Here is an 8925-nt window from a genome sequence, read left to right on the forward strand (position 1 = left end):
GGCACATGTGAGGTACTCAATAAGTATTAACTATTTACCTGTGTGTCTGTGTGTCCTGGGCTGTTTTACTGTCTCTTGAGAGAATAATATTAGAGAGGCAAGGTTCCCTTTGTGGTTCTGGACTGAGCACTTTACTTATTTCATCTCACTTATTCTTCACAATATTGGGGTACCATTGTTATACAGATTTTTAAAACAGGCTCAATTGCAGAGGCTGACCCAAGGAGGGGACACAGTGAATGAGAGGAGGACCTGGGATATCTCCTGGATCTGGCTCTGATCTGAAGCCTGGTTCCTTTCCTCTAGGGCCTATGCCCTCTGTGTGACCCACCCAGGACAGCTGGAAAGGTTCTGACTGACCCCTTCTTACCTTGCCATGACCCCTGGGTTCTGGAGACCTAAGTCCCGGAACTGATTTGCTGTATGATCCAGGGAGGTTGCTTATTGTAAGCTCCCTGGGCCTCAGTTTCCTCATCTTTCCAACGGGAACAATAATCCCCCAAACCCTGTCCTGCAGTCAGAGACGTGGCAGGAAAGACATCAGGCCGTGCATAAGAAGGCAGTTGGAAATTATGAAGTGCAGGGGCCAATGCATAGGATTGTTTTGAGTTTTTTCTAAAAGCCTGGGTGTTCCAGGTTAGTGCCGGTGGGAGCGAGGGTCAGAGCTCCCCACTGCCTCTGGGTGTGAGAGCCGACAGAGACTCCCAGACACCAGCCTTCCCTCTTCCCCTCCCTCCCTCCCTCTTTTGGGGGTGGGGAAATGGCCCAGGCTGCTTAGTGCTAGCTCATACAGCCACCCCCACCTGCTCCCCTACATCCTGCCAGTCACCTCCCAACAGCAGGAAGTGAGATCTCCCTCAGCCCCCCGAGCCAACAGGAAGAGGCCTGACCCAATCCCTGACTGCCCCAGACATCAAACTCCCAGTTAACCCCTGAGCAGGTCCTGAACTCCCACCCTCAGAGTGGCAGCAGGGAATGAAAGGTGGTCTCTTGCTTTGGCACCTCCAAGACTGCCTTTTTATTTTTTTAAAGATTTTCCTGATGTGGACCATTTTAAAAGTCTTTTTGAATTTGTTACAATATCGCTTCCGTTTTATGTTTTTTTGATTTTTTTGGCCACGAGGCATGTGGGATTTTAGCTCTGTGACCAAGGATTGAACCTGCACCCACTGCATTGGAAGGTGAAGTCTTAACCGCTGGACCTCCAAGGGAAGTCCCCCATGACTGACTTTTGCAAGCCTTTTCTTCTCTCTGAGCCTCAGTTTCCCTATCTGTAAAATGGGGATGTCTATTATTCCTGGAATAACTCCAAACATCACTGAACTGCTGGGAATCTCAAACAGGACAAGAAGTGTTCTGAATGCCACTAGAAAGAGCAAACTATCCCTGTGTTCCCTGCAGCGCACACCCCAGGGCCATGAACAGATCAATTGGTTAGTACCTCAGTGGAAATGGGCGGAGACAGGTGGACCTAGGTTCACATGTGTATGACCTTGAACCAGTAGTTTCTCTTGGAGTCCCAGAGTCTCGTGTGTCAAAAGCAGGATAATGATGGTGCTTGCCTCAGAAGGCTGCTGCAGGGATTAAGTGGGATCAGAAGCATACAGTGGTAACACTTATTAACAAAGTTGCTTGTGAATCAAAAAAGAGGTGAGTAAAACAAAGTCCAGGCCCTCAAGACTTAACAGTTGTGGCAAATAGGATTCACGTCTTTTGAGCCACCTCCAGTTGATTGGAGGGGCTGCCCTGGAGTGCTGATTAGAAAAACCAGATCTACTCCCAATGAAAAAGGGATTGCCATGGGATGGTGGCTGGGTGGGGAATGTGGCAGCTGGTGTACAGTGCATATGCTGACCCCTAAACTGGTGAGAGAGAAGGACACACAGGCAAAGAACTCTGATACAAGGCAAGCGACTTGTTTGGGGAAGGTAGAATCAGGAGCCATTCACCAAGCCTGTGGCATTCAAGCCAGGCTTTGAAGGGCGTATGGACAGGAAGGTCGCTCCGGGCAGAGGGAACAGCGTGAACACTCATTGCATGAGATGCGACACTTTTGGCTACCAAGAATAGACTATCCGATCAAAAGTGACTTAGACATAAGGGAAATTTATTATCTCTCAAGACAAAGCCCAATGGTAAGTGATTTTAGGGCTGGTTAATTGAGCAGCTCAAAAATAGCATCAAGTTCCTTACATCTTCTGCTTTGCTGGTGTTATAGGCTGAATTGTGTCCCCCCCGCCCCCCAAAATTTATATGTTGAAGCCCGCACACCCAGTACCTCAGAATGTGGCTGTTGGGGAGAGAAGACCTTTAAAGAGGTGATTAAGTTAAAATGAGGCCATAGTGTGGGTTCTAATCTAACTTGATCGGTGTCCTTATAAGAAGAGGAAATTTGAACACATAGACACCAGGGGCGCACACACACAGAGGAAAGGCCATGTAAGGACATAGTGAGAATGCTGCCATCGGCAAGCCAAGGAGAGAGCCTCAGAAGAAACCAGTCCTGCTGACACCTTGGTCTTGGACTTCTAGCCTCCGGAACGGTGAAAAAATAGATTTCTGTTAAGTCACCCAGTCTGTGGTATTTTGTTATGGGAGCCCTAGCAAACTAACACAGCTGGCAAGAGGGCTGTAGCGGTTGTAGGACCAATACAGACCTGATACTACTCATCATTATTCTGGTTTTGATGCTATCAACCCTTGATAAGGCCAAGGGTTTCCCCTTCTTGTGTGTCTTTTTATCGAGAAGGAAAACCTTTCCCAGAGATTCTTCAAGAGACTTCCCTTAGGGATCTAGGGGTCAGATGTATTAGCCAGGATATATTTCAGCTCTAACAAAGATCCAAATAACAGTGGCTTAAACGTGATAGAAGTTGATCTCTTCCATCACATAAGCAAGTCCAGGGCAGGTACAGCAGCTCCATGTGTCCAGGACCTAGGGGCTTCCCGTCTCGCTGCTCCACCAGACTAGGGTTTTGCTTTCAACTTCAAGTTGGCTCTCGACACAGCTGCAGTCAAGCCGGTAGGAAGGGTAAACTGAGCCAGAGGAGAGCACAGCTCCTCCCTCTAAAGGGATGACCTGGAAGCAGCACAAAGTTCTACTGCTCATATCCCATTGGCCGGAACTTGTTTCCATGGAAACGCCTAATTGCAGAGGAGGCTGGGAAATAGTCTTCTATTCTGAGTGGCCATGTGCCCAGCTAATAATTCCTTTATAGAAAAAGGGGGGGCATGGATACTGGGGGACATATAGCAGTCTCTGCCTCACAGAATTGGGTCACATGGCCCTGCCCCCACCAATCCTCAGTCAGGGGAATTATCTTGGACCAATGGTTCTCAAACTTGGGTGTGCCTCAGAATCCGCGTGAAGGCTTATAAAAACATGGTGCTCCCCACCCACACAATGGCTGATTCGGTAGGTCTGGGGTGGGCTCTGAGAATCAGCATTTCTAACAAATTTCCTGGTGATGCTGCTCTGGGGACCACACTTTGAGAACTATTGTCTTGCCTCCTAAGGCCAGGTAGGGGCTACATTCCCTGAGCACTTGGGCTGGGGGCTCCTAGGAAATGGAGCTCTACCTGCATGAGAGAATGGAGAGAAAGGGCATTGGGTGGCAACCAGAAGAACCTCACAGAAACAGAAAGATGGTGGTTTGGAGAAGCTATGAGGTCTAGGTGGGGTGATGTTGGAGGTGAGAATTAAGAAGTATTTTGGGTCCAGGTTGTGAAAAGTCAGCATCTTGCCTACTAAAGAATGTCACCAGCCATCTGGCTCTACAAGAATTGAGTCATTGGCCACTGCAGTCACTGACCTTTAACACACCCTGAAGGGAGATCAGGAATGAGGCACTCTGTGCTCTGGGAAAACTGGCAGAACAGACCTTCAGATAGTTATATATTTTCAGGGGAAATGTTTTATGCACCTGGATTCTTGAATCTTCCCATACTTCGAAAAGCACTAAAACCATTAACTAAGATATCTGTTCCTTGAGACTAGCAGCAAAGTTGACAATCTTTATTCTGAAGGCCCTGGGAAGCCATGGGAGATTGTAAAGCCAGGAAATGTCATGGTCACATTTGGGGGAGGAGGCATTAAAGCAATGGTCCTCAAAGTGAGGTTCTTAGACCCCCTTGTACTAGATCCTCTGGAGAGCCTTTAAAATTCATATTCCCAGGCATGCTCTATTACCCCCCCCCTCCAGTTATGGAGGCGGAAATCTGCATCTTAAATATCCCCCCTCCACCCCAGGTAATTCTGATGCATTTTTTTTTAATAAATTATTTATTTATTTATTTATTTTTGGCTGTGTTGGGTCTTCGTTTCTGTGAGAGGGTTTTCTCTAGTTGCGGTGAGCGGGGGCCACTCTTCATCGCGGTGCGCGGGCCTCTCACTGTTGCGGCCTCTCTTGTTGCAGAGCACAGGCTCCAGACGCGCAGGCTCAGTAGTTGTGGCTCACAGGCCCAGTCGCTCCACGGCATGTGGGATCTTCCCAGACCAGGGCTCGAACCCGTGTCCCCTGCATTGGCAGGCAGATTCTCAACCACTGCGCCACCAGGGAAGCCCCTCTGATGCATTTTGAAGTTTGAGAACCACTGGCTTAGAGGGTGGAAACCCTGGAGGTAGGGAGATCTCTTAGGGGCAATGCCCTCTAGAATGTAAGCTCCAGGAGGGCAGCGATCATGACTTTAAAATCATTCTTATTCACTGTGTCTTAGAAGAGTGCCTGGCACGTAGTAGTTATTCAATAAACATTTGTTTTAGCGGCATTAGGAACTTCGGTCTAGGTCCTGACTTTGCCACTGACTCATTCTTTGACCTCTAGAAAGTCTGTCCCCAGTCCCTTTTTTCCCTTACCTGTAAAACGAGGAGTTTGGAGAAAATCCCTAAATTTTTGGCCCCACCCATCATTCTGGTTGAGTGATTGAGGTTCTGTCCAATCAACAGGGAGCTTTGTATGCTGCTGTCCTCTTCCAGCCAAATGCCTGTGTCTCTTAAGGGAGCCACAGGAGCCGCAGGGGTTGTGGCAGAGGGTATCCTTTCTCCCCGCACCCTCCTTCCTCATCTTCTTTCTCTGGCGCAGAATAGCCAAAACAATAAGACGCAAACAGCACGTACTGAAATGACTTTTAATATCTCATGTTGCAGCAAAATTAAAAATATACAAAAAGTTTGTGGCGTACAAAAGAGTCTCAGTACAGAAGTCCCAGCTTGGGGTCCCCTCCCCCTCCTGGGGGAAGGGCAGAGGGGTGAGTGGGGTCTCGGGACTGAGGATGGCACAGATGCAGTAAATACCAGGAGGTGGGATCGGGATTGGAGACACAATTGGGCAGGGGTGGGGGTCGACTAGGGAGAGAAGAAAGAATCTGGATGGGAGAATCACCCGGAATTGTGCTGAGGGAGGGAAATTAACCCCTCGGGCATGGCTAGTGGTTCCTGGAGTTGGAGAAAAAGTGGAAGAGGGGGCATCAGGGCTGGGGGTGTTCTGGTGGGACCCCGAAGAACCTGGGCTCTGATCCCACCCTCCCAACTCACTGTGTGACCTTCTGCTGGCCACCCCTTCTGGGCCTTCCCCTTCAGAAGGGGAAGGATGAGTCAACAGACGCTGGATGATTAAACCACTGATCCCTAACTTGGGGTCCCAGAGGCAAGAATGGGGCCCACAAGTGCTCTTGAGAATTATGTATTAAATGCCAACAGAATACAGATATCCCCCCACCTTTAAGTCCTAGAAGCTAACTCAAGGCCTTGGAAGCATTTCTCTGCAATCAGAAGCTCAGCTTGAGTTCATTTAATGTGGGAAAATTAATTATCCTTCAAGAAGCGAGGCTAGTTTGGGAGAAAAATCTCCCAAACTATAGGATCCTCAGGGGTGAAAATAATAAGGGGGAATCTGGGAACCATTCAGGTCCCTTCCAGCTAGTTTATGACTGGTTCACAAAAGACAGCGGGTTTGGGGGGCTGTTCAGATGGGGTCCCTCCACGTGGGGTTGTTTAGCCAAACAAACGGAGACCGGCCTGGTTTGGAGTCTGGGATTTGGGTGAGAGGGAGATGGAAGAATATCATTTTTCTACCTAGTGCCTTTCTCACCCCCTTTGCCTCAAGCTACCCTCCACTCTGGGATTACTGCAGGTGCCCCAGGGCCCACCCCCCTTCAGCCTGGCCTGGGGGTGCCCTTAACGATGATTGTGCATAGAATAAAGGCCAGGATTGCTAGGGAGAAGGCAGCCCCCTTCTTGCTGGGAGAAGGGAAGGGTAGAGGAGGCCTGGCACAGCAGGTCCACACCCCACACAGACACATAGCGGGGAGTTTTCTGCTTCCAGGAACCAGGCCATCCCTAGATCAGGCCTTCCTCTCCCACTTCCACAATTTCCTGCTGTTCCTCCCCTCGCCTCTACCTGCAGCACCCAAGAACCCGGAAATGTCCGAGCCCCTCCCCAACCAGAAGGGCACTTGAGAGTCTTTACCCCAGCCCCAGGGTCTCAGAAGACCCTCTGGCTGGGAAGGGGGACCGCAGACCCCATCCCCACTGCCGCCCACGTGGCTTGGCACTCACTCCATCTCTTTCACTGAGACATTACAAAGAACGGAAGTACAGAAATTGATAGCTTCTCCCCCTGTGGGCCATAACTGGGAGGGAACCATCCTCAGGGTGCCAAAGGGTGGCATGGCCCAGCACAGGATGGGGCAGTTGGGTCCTGGCTTTCAGTCCTCTGCCTGTGCCTGAACTCTCCCCCCACCCAGTGCAGGTTCCTCCTACCTGGGGGCCCCCAAACTGGAGAAGACCCCAGTCCTTACGCTGACCCTGTCAGTCACTGGAGGGGCCTGCAGCCCTTATCGGATGATGGTTCCCAAGCCAGGGACCTCCTGGATGCCCAGACCTCCCTGGCCTTTTCAGTTGAGAGGGCGTGGGGCAATTCTCCGGTGGCCAGGCCATGGGGGTTTAGGGTTGGCCTAGAAAAGTCTCAGAGGAGTTCCCAGACTCTTCAAGACTCTCCAGAACCTTATTAACATTTTGATCCAGAGGTTTCAAACTGGTGGCCCACGGTCAAATATGAGTGTTTAGTTTGGCCCGCACTGGATTTTTCAAAAATTTGAACTTTAGTGGCTCTAGGCAGGGCACGTACTCTCCAGTTTGTCAGAGTCCCCACCACTTTATTTTCTAGCACCTCTACCACTCTTATTTTCATTAACTGGAGGCATTTGAATTTGCAACCCATGCACTCAGATACCTTCTCCCCACTGCCTGAGGTTTCAGTGAATTCCCAGCCCAGGTGATCTCCAAGGGACCTGTGGGACTTTAGCCCTTAGGAGGGCACTGGGGCTGCCAGGCAAGACCTTCCCTCCCTGGATACTCCTAGCCCTGTTGGCCCTGACCCTGAGACCTGGACCAGGCCTTGCCCTCCCTGCCCTCTGCTTTCTTCAACTCTCATGGGTGACACACCTCTGCAGGACACAGGTGTAGTAGGGAACTGGCTTGGGGTAAGGCAGATTTGGGGGAGATACGAGGATAAGGCAGATGAAAGGAGAGGACCAAGAAAGGCTTCCTTGTTGGGGAGCCCCCTGCTGGCGAGGGGTAGAGGTCTGTGCTGTCCAACCAGGTGATAGTTACAAGGCACGTGGAACATCAGTGCATGGGGGTATGATGAGGGGTGTGTGCTGCCTGGAGAGGTTTGGGGAGCGCAGTCAGCAGCCTGGGGCATCAGCTCCAAAAAACTGGGAGACAGAAGTCTGCCCTGGGAATGGGGACATGGTCTCCTAGGAGTTGAGATACTGACAGCATGGCAGGGCCTGACATATTTGGTACCTAGAGCATCCTGTTCTCTTCTCTCCCTGGCAAAATTAAGATGGACCCAACTACCTCTCATCTCCAGGAAAAGCCTAACTCTGCCATGACTTCCTGTGTGATCTTGGGCAAGTCCCTGGCCCTCTCTGTGCCTCCATTTCTTCTTTATAGTGGATGTGGAGGGTAGGTGGCTTAAGAGACACTAAGGGCCCCTCTGGGCTGGGAACCTTCTTTCACTGCAAGGACGCTGTAGGGATTCTGGGAAGGGCTGAGCAGCCAGGCTAGGGGGGAAGACAGGGAATGGGCAGTAGGAGGCAGGGACCCAGGGTGTCCAGTTCTGGCAGGGAAGAGAGACTGGCTGAGGTAGATTGTGTCACAGAAAGGAAAACAAAACCGCTGGAATGAGATGGTGCCCCTTCCCTACTCTGACGCCTCCATCCCAGTGAAACAAGGGGACCAGCAGGGACAAGATGAAGTAAGGGACAGGCCAGCAGAGAGAGGGACCTCAGGCCTGGGAGGGATGGGGTCCTGAGCTCCTAGGTGTGGAGGGAGGGGGCAGTCCTTAAGGGGATGAGCTCTTTCCAGAGGGTGAGACGCAGAAGGTGCTTGTAGCCCTCTCCTCGGGCCCTTTGACTATGACCGTTTCTGGTGTTCAGGTGTCCTTGCAGGCAGAGGCCTTTAGGGAAGGTTTTGTGGGATTGAGAAGATGTGGGGTGGAGGTGGAGTAAAGTCCAAAAATGAGCCTCAAGCCACGCCTCAGCACTGCCTGCTCGTCCCTACTCTCTGGTTCTCTGGGCAGCTCCTGGAGCCGTCAGGACTCCCAACTCCCAGGGAGGAGACTTTAAACTTTGCTTTCAAGGACGCTGGGGAATGGAGCAGCCATTCTGGGGCACTGGGAGTAAAATAACTCGCCAAGCTGACCCTCATGTCCCCTCTCTGAGCCTGTTTCCTCCTCTGTAAGACGGACTGATAACACGTCTTTTGTAGGCAGGGGAGAGTTTAAGTGAAACAGTCCAGGGTGAAAACTGCTGGCAGTCAACCCAGGAGAAACGATCGGTTGGATCTGGGTCCACATCCTCAATGCTCCCATCTCACAAAGGGCCATGGAATTTGGTCTCTGAAAACAGATGGACAGAGGA

The sequence above is a fragment of the Orcinus orca genome, chromosome 16 (assembly GCF_937001465.1).
Source record: "Orcinus orca chromosome 16, mOrcOrc1.1, whole genome shotgun sequence".
Classification (NCBI taxonomy): domain Eukaryota; kingdom Metazoa; phylum Chordata; class Mammalia; order Artiodactyla; family Delphinidae; genus Orcinus; species Orcinus orca.